Here is a 12,821-nt window from a genome sequence, read left to right as displayed (position 1 = left end):
CACATTCACGATGAAACACAGAAATAGCATCGGAATTAAATGCAAATGGCACTGTGCCGACTTAAGTATAAGAAGACTTACTCTCCTCAGTGTCAATGATTTGAGCCTTTCCTGTGAGACCAGTTTTAGATTCCGATGCTTCACTTCAGGTTTACTGTATCCCTTGGACCTTCACATTCACGATGAAACACAGAGATGGCATCGGAATTAAATGCAAATGGCACAGTGCCGACTTAAGTACAAGAAGTCTGACTCTTCTTACTGTCTATGTTTTGATCCTTTCCTGTGAGATTAGTTTTAGATTCCGATGCTTCACTTCAGGTTTCCTGTAGCCCTTGGACCTTCACATTGACGATGAAACACAGAAATAGCATCGGAATTAAATGCAAATGGCACAGTGCCGACTTAACTTAAAGAAGACTTACTCTCCTTAGTGTCAATGATTTGAGCCTTTCCTGTGAGACCAGTTTTAGATTCCGATGCTTCACTTCAGGTTTACTGGATCCCTTGCACCTTGACATTCACGATGAAACACAGAAATGGCATCGGAATTAAATGCAAATGGCACAGTGCCGACTTAAGTACAAGAAGTCTGACTCTTCTTACTGTCTATGTTTTGATCCTTTCCTGTGAGACCAGTTTTAGATTCCGATGCTTCACTTCAGGTTTACTGTATCCCTTGGACCTTCACATTGACGATGAAACACAGAAATAGCATCGGAATTAAAGGCAAATGGCACAGTGCCAACTTAAGTATAAGAAGACTTACTCTCCTTAGTGTCAATGATTTGAGCCTTTCCTGTGAGACCAGTTTTAGATTCCGATGCTTCACTTCAGGTTTACTGTATAACTTGGACCTTCACATTCACGATGAAACACAGAAATGGCATCGGAATTAAATGCAAATGGCACAGTGCCGACTTAAGTACAAGAAGTCTTACTCTTCTTACTGTCTATGTTTTGATCCCTTCCTGAGACACCAGTTTTAGATTCCGATCCTTCACCTCAGGTTTACTGTATCCCTTGGACCTTCACATTGACGAGGAAACACAGAAATGGCATCGGAATTAAATGCAAATGGCACAGTGCCGACTTAAGTACAAGAAGTCTGACTCTTCTTACTGTCTATGTTTTTAACCTTTCCTGTGAGACCAATTATAGATCCGATCCTTCACATCAGGTTTACTGTATCCATTGGACCTTCAAATTGACGATGAAACACAGAAATTGCATGGGAATGAAATTCAAAATGCACAATGCCGAGGTAAGTATAAGAAGTATTACTCTCCTTAGTGTCAATGATTTGAGCCTTTCCTGTGAGACCAGTTTTAGTTTCCGATGCTTCACTTCAGGTTTACTGTATCCCTTGGACCTTCACTTTCACGATGAAACACAGAAATGGCATCGGAATTAAATGCAAATGGCACAGTGCCGACTTAAGTACAAGAAGTCTGACTCTTCTTACTGTCTATGTTTTGATCCTTTCCTGTGAGACCAATTATAGATCCGACCCTTCACATCAGGTTTACTGTATCCCTTGGACCTTCAAATTGACGATGAAACACAGAAATTGCATGGGAATCAAATTCAAAATGCACAATGACGAGTTAAGTATTAGAAGACTTACTCTCCTTAGTGTCAATGATTTGAGCCTTTCCTGTGAGACCAGTTTTAGATTCCGATGCTTCACTTCAGGTTTACTGTATCTCTTGGACCTTCACATTGACGATGAAACACAGAAATAGCATCGGAATTAAATGCAAATGGCACAGTGCCGACTTAAGTATAAGAAGACTTACTCTCCTTAGTGTCAATGAATTGAGCCTTTCCTGTGAGACCAGTTTTAGATTCCGATGCTTCACTTCAGGTTGACTGTATCCCTTGGACCTTCACTTTCACGCTGAAACACAGAAATGGCATCGGAATTAAATGCAAATGGCACAGTGCCGACTTAAGTACAAGAAGTCTGACTCTTCTTACTGTCTATGTTTTGATCCTTTCCTGTGTCACCAGTTTTAGATTCCGATGCTTCACTTCAGGTTTACTGTATCTCTTGGACCTTCACATTGTCGATGAAACACAGAAATAGCATCGGAATTAAATGCAAATGGCACAGTGCCGACTTAAGTACAAGAAGTCTGACTCTTCTTACTGTCTATGTTTTGATCCTTTCCTGTGAGACCAGTTTTAGATTCCGATTCTTCACTTCAGGTTTACTGTATCCCTTGGACCTTCACATTGACGATGAAACACAGAAATAGCATCGGAATTAAATGCAAATGGCACAGTGCCGACTTAAGTATAAGAAGACTTACTCTCCTAAGTGTCAATCATTTGAGCCTTTCCTGTGAGACCAGTTTTAGATTCCGATGCTTCACTTCAGGTTTACTGTATCCCTTGGACCTTCGCATTCACGATGAAACACAGAAATGGCATCGGAATTAAATGCAAATGGCACAGTGCCGACTTAAGTACAAGAAGTCTGACTCTTCTTACTGTCTATGTTTTGATCCTTTCCTGTGACACCAGTTTTAGATTCCGATGCTTCACTTCAGGTTTACTGTATCCCTTGGACCTTCACATTCACGATGAAACACAGAAATAGCATCGGAATTAAATGCAAATGGCACAGTGCCGACTTAAGTATAAGAAGACTTACTCTCCTAAGTGTCAATCATTTGAGCCTTTCCTGTGAGACCAGTTTTAGATTCCGATGCTTCACTTCAGGTTTACTGTATCCCTTGGACCTTCGCATTCACGATGAAACACAGAAATGGCATCGGAATTAAATGCAAATGGCACAGTGCCGACTTAAGTACAAGAAGTCTGACTCTTCTTACTGTCTATGTTTTGATCCTTTCCTGTGACACCAGTTTTAGATTCCGATGCTTCACTTCAGGTTTACTGTATCCCTTGGACCTTCACATTCACGATGAAACACAGAAATAGCATCGGAATTAAATGCAAATGGCACTGTGCCGACTTAAGTATAAGAAGACTTACTCTCCTCAGTGTCAATGATTTGAGCCTTTCCTGTGAGACCAGTTTTAGATTCCGATGCTTCACTTCAGGTTTACTGTATCCCTTGGACCTTCACATTCACGATGAAACACAGAGATGGCATCGGAATTAAATGCAAATGGCACAGTGCCGACTTAAGTACAAGAAGTCTGACTCTTCTTACTGTCTATGTTTTGATCCTTTCCTGTGAGATTAGTTTTAGATTCCGATGCTTCACTTCAGGTTTCCTGTAGCCCTTGGACCTTCACATTGACGATGAAACACAGAAATAGCATCGGAATTAAATGCAAATGGCACAGTGCCGACTTAACTTAAAGAAGACTTACTCTCCTTAGTGTCAATGATTTGAGCCTTTCCTGTGAGACCAGTTTTAGATTCCGATGCTTCACTTCAGGTTTACTGGATCCCTTGCACCTTCACATTCACGATGAAACACAGAAATGGCATCGGAATTAAATGCAAATGGCACAGTGCCGACTTAAGTACAAGAAATCTGACTCTTCTTACTGTCTATGTTTTGATCCTTTCCTGTGAGACCAGTTTTAGATTCCGATGCTTCACTTCAGGTTTACTGTATCCCTTGGACCTTCACATTGACGATGAAACACAGAAATAGCATCGGAATTAAAGGCAAATGGCACAGTGCCAACTTAAGTATAAGAAGACTTACTCTCCTTAGTGTCAATGATTTGAGCCTTTCCTGTGAGACCAGTTTTAGATTCCGATGCTTCACTTCAGGTTTACTGTATAACTTGGACCTTCACATTCACGATGAAACACAGAAATGGCATCGGAATTAAATGCAAATGGCACAGTGCCGACTTAAGTACAAGAAGTCTTACTCTTCTTACTGTCTGTGTTTTGATCCCTTCCTGAGACACCAGTTTTAGATTCCGATCCTTCACCTCAGGTTTACTGTATCCCTTGGACCTTCACATTGACGAGGAAACACAGAAATGGCATCGGAATTAAATGCAAATGGCACAGTGCCGACTTAAGTACAAGAAGTCTGACTCTTCTTACTGTCTATGTTTTTAACCTTTCCTGTGAGACCAATTATAGATCCGATCCTTCACATCAGGTTTACTGTATCCATTGGACCTTCAAATTGACGATGAAACACAGAAATTGCATGGGAATGAAATTCAAAATGCACAATGCCGAGGTAAGTATAAGAAGTATTACTCTCCTCAGTGTCAATGATTTGAGCCTTTCCTGTGAGACCAGTTTTAGTTTCCGATGCTTCACTTCAGGTTTACTGTATCCCTTGGACCTTCACTTTCACGATGAAACACAGAAATGGCATAGGAATTAAATGCAAATGGCACAGTGCCGACTTAAGTACAAGAAGTCTGACTCTTCTTACTGTCTATGTTTTGATCCTTTCCTGTGAGACCAATTATAGATCCGACCCTTCACATCAGGTTTACTGTATCCCTTGGACCTTCAAATTGACGATGAAACACAGAAATTGCATGGGAATGAAATTCAAAATGCACAATGACGAGTTAAGTATTAGAAGACTTACTCTCCTTAGTGTCAATGATTTGAGCCTTTCCTGTGAGACCAGTTTTAGATTCCGATGCTTCACTTCAGGTTTACTGTATCTCTTGGACCTTCACATTGACGATGAAACACAGAAATAGCATCGGAATTAAATGCAAATGGCACAGTGCCGACTTAAGTATAAGAAGACTTACTCTCCTTAGTGTCAATGAATTGAGCCTTTCCTGTGAGACCAGTTTTAGATTCCGATGCTTCACTTCAGGTTGACTGTATCCCTTGGACCTTCACTTTCACGCTGAAACACAGAAATGGCATCGGAATTAAATGCAAATGGCACAGTGCCGACTTAAGTACAAGAAGTCTGACTCTTCTTACTGTCTATGTTTTGATCCTTTCCTGTGTCACCAGTTTTAGATTCCGATGCTTCACTTCAGGTTTACTGTATCTCTTGGACCTTCACATTGTCGATGAAACACAGAAATAGCATCGGAATTAAATGCAAATGGCACAGTGCCGACTTAAGTACAAGAAGTCTGACTCTTCTTACTGTCTATGTTTTGATCCTTTCCTGTGAGACCAGTTTTAGATTCCGATTCTTCACTTCAGGTTTACTGTATCCCTTGGACCTTCACATTGACGATGAAACACAGAAATAGCATCGGAATTAAATGCAAATGGCACAGTGCCGACTTAAGTATAAGAAGACTTACTCTCCTAAGTGTCAATCATTTGAGCCTTTCCTGTGAGACCAGTTTTAGATTCCGATGCTTCACTTCAGGTTTACTGTATCCCTTGGACCTTCGCATTCACGATGAAACACAGAAATGGCATCGGAATTAAATGCAAATGGCACAGGGCCGACTTAAGTACAAGAAGTCTGACTCTTCTTACTGTCTATGTTTTGATCCTTTCCTGTGACACCAGTTTTAGATTCCGATGCTTCACTTCAGGTTTACTGTATCCCTTGGACCTTCACATTCACGATGAAACACAGAAATAGCATCGGAATTAAATGCAAATGGCACTGTGCCGACTTAAGTATAAGAAGACTTACTCTCCTTAGTGTCAATGATTTGAGCCTTTCCTGTGAGACCAGTTTTAGATTCCGATGCTTCACTTCAGGTTTACTGTATCCCTTGGACCTTCACATTCACGATGAAACACAGAGATGGCATCGGAATTAAATGCAAATGGCACAGTGCCGACTTAAGTACAAGAAGTCTGACTCTTCTTACTGTCTATGTTTTGATCCTTTCCTGTGACACCAGTTTTAGATTCCGATGCTTCACTTCAGGTTTACTGTATCTCTTAGACCTTCACACTGACGATGAAACACAGAAATAGTACCTTAATTAAATGCAAATGGCACAGTGCCGACTTAAGTATAAGAAGACTTACTCTCCTTAGTGTCAATGATTTGAGCCTTTCCTGTGAGACCAGTTTTAGATTCCGATGCTTCAGGTTTACTGTATCCCTTGGACCTTCACATTGACGAGGAAACACAGAAATAGCATCGGAATTAAATGCAAATGGCACAGTGCCGACTTAAGTACAAGAAGTCTGACTCTTCTTACTGTCTATGTTTTGAGCCTTTCCTGTGAGACCAATTATAGATCCGATCCTTCACATCAGGTTTACTGTATCCATTGGACCTTCAAATTGACGATGAAACACAGAAATTGCATGGGAATGAAATTCAAAATGCACAATGCCGAGTTAAGTATAAGAAGTCTTACTCTCCTTAGTGTCAATGATTTGAGCCTTTCCTGTGAGACCACTTTTAGATTCCGATGCTTCACTTCAGGTTTACTGTATCCCTTGGACCTTCACATTCACGATGAAACACAGAAATGGCATCGGAATTAAATGCAAATGGCACAGTGCCGACTTAAGTACAAGAAGTCTGACTCTTCTTACTGTCTATGTTTTGATCCTTTCCTGTGTCACCAGTTTTAGATTCCGATGCTTCACTTCAGGTTTACTGTATCTCTTGGACCTTCACATTGTCGATGAAACACAGAAATAGCATCGGAATTAAATGCAAATGGCACAGTGCCGACTTAAGTACAAGAAGTCTGACTCTTCTTACTGTCTATGTTTTGATCCTTTCCTGTGAGACCAGTTTTAGATTCCGATTCTTCACTTCAGGTTTACTGTATCCCTTGGACCTTCACATTGACGATGAAACACAGAAATAGCATCGGAATTAAATGCAAATGGCACAGTGCCGACTTAAGTATAAGAAGACTTACTCTCCTAAGTGTCAATCATTTGAGCCTTTCCTGTGAGACCAGTTTTAGATTCCGATGCTTCACTTCAGGTTTACTGTATCCCTTGGACCTTCGCATTCACGATGAAACACAGAAATGGCATCGGAATTAAATGCAAATGGCACAGTGCCGACTTAAGTACAAGAAGTCTGACTCTTCTTACTGTCTATGTTTTGATCCTTTCCTGTGACACCAGTTTTAGATTCCGATGCTTCACTTCAGGTTTACTGTATCCCTTGGACCTTCACATTCACGATGAAACACAGAAATAGCATCGGAATTAAATGCAAATGGCACTGTGCCGACTTAAGTATAAGAAGACTTACTCTCCTCAGTGTCAATGATTTGAGCCTTTCCTGTGAGACCAGTTTTAGATTCCGATGCTTCACTTCAGGTTTACTGTATCCCTTGGACCTTCACATTCACGATGAAACACAGAGATGGCATCGGAATTAAATGCAAATGGCACAGTGCCGACTTAAGTACAAGAAGTCTGACTCTTCTTACTGTCTATGTTTTGATCCTTTCCTGTGAGATTAGTTTTAGATTCCGATGCTTCACTTCAGGTTTCCTGTAGCCCTTGGACCTTCACATTGACGATGAAACACAGAAATAGCATCGGAATTAAATGCAAATGGCACAGTGCCGACTTAACTTAAAGAAGACTTACTCTCCTTAGTGTCAATGATTTGAGCCTTTCCTGTGAGACCAGTTTTAGATTCCGATGCTTCACTTCAGGTTTACTGGATCCCTTGCACCTTCACATTCACGATGAAACACAGAAATGGCATCGGAATTAAATGCAAATGGCACAGTGCCGACTTAAGTACAAGAAGTCTGACTCTTCTTACTGTCTATGTTTTGATCCTTTCCTGTGAGACCAGTTTTAGATTCCGATGCTTCACTTCAGGTTTACTGTATCCCTTGGACCTTCACATTGACGATGAAACACAGAAATAGCATCGGAATTAAAGGCAAATGGCACAGTGCCAACTTAAGTATAAGAAGACTTACTCTCGTTAGCGTCAATGATTTGAGCCTTTCCTGTGAGACCAGTTTTAGATTCCGATGCTTCACTTCAGGTTTACTGTATAACTTGGACCTTCACATTCACGATGAAACACAGAAATGGCATCGGAATTAAATGCAAATGGCACAGTGCCGACTTAAGTACAAGAAGTCTTACTCTTCTTACTGTCTATGTTTTGATCCCTTCCTGAGACACCAGTTTTAGATTCCGATCCTTCACCTCAGGTTTACTGTATCCCTTGGACCTTCACATTGACGAGGAAACACAGAAATGGCATCGGAATTAAATGCAAATGGCACAGTGCCGACTTAAGTACAAGAAGTCTGACTCTTCTTACTGTCTATGTTTTTAACCTTTCCTGTGAGACCAATTATAGATCCGATCCTTCACATCAGGTTTACTGTATCCATTGGACCTTCAAATTGACGATGAAACACAGAAATTGCATGGGAATGAAATTCAAAATGCACAATGCCGAGGTAAGTATAAGAAGTATTACTCTCCTTAGTGTCAATGATTTGAGCCTTTCCTGTGAGACCAGTTTTAGTTTCCGATGCTTCACTTCAGGTTTACTGTATCCCTTGGACCTTCACTTTCACGATGAAACACAGAAATGGCATCGGAATTAAATGCAAATGGCACAGTGCCGACTTAAGTACAAGAAGTCTGACTCTTCTTACTGTCTATGTTTTGATCCTTTCCTGTGAGACCAATTATAGATCCGACCCTTCACATCAGGTTTACTGTATCCCTTGGACCTTCAAATTGACGATGAAACACAGAAATTGCATGGGAATGAAATTCAAAATGCACAATGACGAGTTAAGTATTAGAAGACTTACTCTCCTTAGTGTCAATGATTTGAGCCTTTCCTGTGAGACCAGTTTTGGATTCCGATGCTTCACTTCAGGTTTACTGTATCTCTTGGACCTTCACATTGACGATGAAACACAGAAATAGCATCGGAATTAAATGCAAATGGCACAGTGCCGACTTAAGTATAAGAAGACTTACTCTCCTTAGTGTCAATGAATTGAGCCTTTCCTGTGAGACCAGTTTTAGATTCCGATGCTTCACTTCAGGTTGACTGTATCCCTTGGACCTTCACTTTCACGCTGAAACACAGAAATGGCATCGGAATTAAATGCAAATGGCACAGTGCCGACTTAAGTACAAGAAGTCTGACTCTTCTTACTGTCTATGTTTTGATCCTTTCCTGTGTCACCAGTTTTAGATTCCGATGCTTCACTTCAGGTTTACTGTATCTCTTGGACCTTCACATTCACGATGAAACACAGAAATGGCATCGGAATTAAATGCAAATGGCACAGTGCCGACTTAAGTACAAGAAGTCTGACTCTTCTTACTGTCTATGTTTTGATCCTTTCCTGTGACACCAGTTTTAGATTCCGATGCTTCACTTCAGGTTTACTGTATCCCTTGGACCTTCACATTCACGATGAAACACAGAAATAGCATCGGAATTAAATGCAAATGGCACTGTGCCGACTTAAGTATAAGAAGACTTACTCTCCTTAGTGTCAATGATTTGAGCCTTTCCTGTGAGACCAGTTTTAGATTCCGATGCTTCACTTCAGGTTTACTGTATCCCTTGGACCTTCACATTCACGATGAAACACAGAGATGGCATCGGAATTAAATGCAAATGGCACAGTGCCGACTTAAGTACAAGAAGTCTGACTCTTCTTACTGTCTATGTTTTGATCCTTTCCTGTGACACCAGTTTTAGATTCCGATGCTTCACTTCAGGTTTACTGTATCTCTTAGACCTTCACACTGACGATGAAACACAGAAATAGTACCTTAATTAAATGCAAATGGCACAGTGCCGACTTAAGTATAAGAAGACTTACTCTCCTTAGTTTCAATGATTTGAGCCTTTCCTGTGAGACCAGTTTTAGATTCCGATGCTTCACTTCAGGTTTACTGTATCCCTTGGAACTTCACATTCACGATGAAACACAGAAATGGCATCGGAATTAAATGCAAATGGCACAGTGCCGACTTAAGTACAAGAAGACTGACTCTTCTTACTGTCTATGTTTTGATCCTTTCCTGTGAGACCAGTTTTAGATTCCGATTCTTCACTTCAGGTTTACTGTATCCCTTGGAACTTCACATTCACGATGAAACACATAAATGGCATCGGAATTAAATGCAAATGGCACAGTGCCGTCATAAGTACAAGAAGTCTGACTCTTCTTACTGTCTATGTTTTGATCCTTTCCTGTGAGACCAGTTTTAGATTCCGGTGCTTAACTTCAGGTTTACTGTATCCCTTGGACCTTCACATTCACGATGAAACACAGAAATAGCATCGGAATTAAATGCAAATGGCACAGTGACGACTTAAGTATAAGAAGACTTACTCTCCTTAGTGTCAATGATTTGAGCCTTTCCTGTGAGACCAGTTTTAGATTCCGATGCTTCAGGTTTACTGTATCCCTTGGACCTTCACATTGACGAGGAAACACAGAAATAGCATCGGAATTAAATGCAAATGGCACAGTGCCGACTTAAGTACAAGAAGTCTGACTCTTCTTACTGTCTATGTTTTGAGCCTTTCCTGTGAGACCAATTATAGATCCGATTCTTCACATCAGGTTTACTGTATCCATTGGACCTTCAAATTGACGATGAAACACAGAAATGGCATCGGAATTAAATGCAAATGGCACAGTGCCGACTTAAGTACAAGAAGTCTGACTCTTCTTACTGTCTATGTTTTGATCCTTTCCTGTGAGACCAGTTTTAGATTCCGATGCTTCACTTCAGGTTTACTGTATCCCTTGGACTTTCACATTGACGATGAAACACAGAAATAGCATCGGAATTAAATGCAAATGGCACAGTGCCGACTTAAGTATAAGAAGACTTACTCTCCTTAGTGTCAATGATTTGAGCCTTTCCTGTGAGACCAGTTTTAGATTCCGATGCTTCACTTCAGGTTTACTGTATCCCTTGGACCTATACATTCACGATGAAACACAGAAATGGCATCGGAATTGAATGCAAATGGCACAGTGCCGACTTAAGTACAAGAAGTCTGACTCTTCTTACTGTCTATGTTTTGATCCTTTCCAGTGACACCAGTTTTAGATTCCGATGCTTCACTTCAGGTTTACTGTATCCCTTGGACCGTCACATTGACGATGAAACACAGAAATAGCATCGTAATTAAATGCAAATGGCACAGTGCCGACTTAAGTATAAGAAGACTTACTCTCCTTAGTGTCAATCATTTGAGCCTTTCCTGTGAGACCAGTTTTAGATTCCGATTCTTCACTTCAGGTTTACTGTATCCCTTGGACCTTCACATTCACGATGAAACACAGAAATGGCATCGGAATTAAATGCAAATGGCACAGTGCCGACTTAAGTACAAGAAGTCTGACTCTTCTTACTGTCTATGTTCTGATCCTTTCCTGTGAGACAAGTTTTAGATTCCGATGCTTCACTTCAGGTTTACTGTATCCCTTGGACCTTCACATTTACGATGAAACACAGAAATGGCATCGGAATTAAATGCAAATGGCACAGTGCCGACATAAGTACAAGAAGTCTGACTCTTCTTTCTGTCTATGTTTTGATCCTTTCCTGTGACACCGGTTTTAGATTAAGATGCTTCACTTCAGGTTTACTGTATCCCTTGGACCTTCACATTCACGATGAAACACAGAAATAGCATCGGAAATAAATGCAAATGGTACAGTGCCGACTTAAGTATAAGAAGACTTACTCTCCTTAGTGTCAATGATTTGAGCCTTTCCTGTGAGACCAATTATAGATCCGATTTTTCACATCAGGTTTACTGTATCCATTGGACCTTCAAATTGACGATGAAACACAGAAATTGCATGGGAATGAAATTCAAAATGCACAATGCCGAGTTAAGTATAAGAAGTCTTACTCTCCTTAGTATCAATGATTTGAGCCTTTCCTGTGAGACCAGTTTTAGATTCCGATGCTCACTTCAGGTTTACCGTATCCCTTGGACCTTCACATTCACGATAAATCACAGAAATGGCATCGGAATTAAATGCAAATGGCACAGTGCCGACTTAAGTACAAGAAGTCTGACTCTTCTTACTGTCTAAGTTTTGATCCTTTCCTGTGAGACAAGTTTTAGATTCCGATGCTTCACTTCAGGTTTACTGTATCCCTTGGACCTTCACATTCACGATGAAACACAGAAATGGCATCGGAATTAAATGCCAATGGCACAGAGCCGACGTAAGTACAAGAAGTCTGACTCTTCTTACTGTCTATGTTTTGATCCTTTCCTGTGAGACCAGTTTTAGATTCCGATGCTTCACTTCAGGTTTACTGTATCTCTTGGACCTTCACATTGACGATGAAACACAGAAATAGCATCGGAATTAAATGCAAATGGCACAGCGCCGACTTAAGTATAAGAAGACTTACTCTCCTTAGTGTCAATGATTTGAACCTTTCCTGTGAGACCAGTTTTAGATTCCGATGCTTCACTTCAGGTTTACTGTATCCCTTGGACCTTCACATTCACGATGAAACACAGAAATGGCATCGGAATTAAATGCAAATGGCACAGTGCCGACATAAGTACAAGAAGTCTGACTCTTCTTACTGTCTATGTTTTGATCCATTCCTGTGACACCAGTTTTAGATTCCGATGCTTCACTTCAGGTTTACTATATCCCTCGGACCTTCACATTGACGATGAAAGACAGAAATAGCATCGGAATTAAATGCAAATGGCACAGTGCCGACTTAAGTATAAGAAGACTTACTCTCCTTAGTGTCAATGATTTGAGCCTTTCTTGTGAGACCAGTTTTAGATTCCGATGCTTCACTTCAGGTTTACTGTACCCCTTGGGCCTTCACATTCACGATGAAACACAGAAATGGCATCGGAATTAAATGCAAATGGCACAGTGCCGACTTAAGTACAAGAAGACTTACTCTCGTCAGTGGCAATCATTTGAGCCTTTCTT

Source organism: Schistocerca nitens, chromosome 9 (assembly GCF_023898315.1).
Source record: "Schistocerca nitens isolate TAMUIC-IGC-003100 chromosome 9, iqSchNite1.1, whole genome shotgun sequence".
Classification (NCBI taxonomy): domain Eukaryota; kingdom Metazoa; phylum Arthropoda; class Insecta; order Orthoptera; family Acrididae; genus Schistocerca; species Schistocerca nitens.
Note: the sequence above shows the minus strand (reverse complement) of the source record.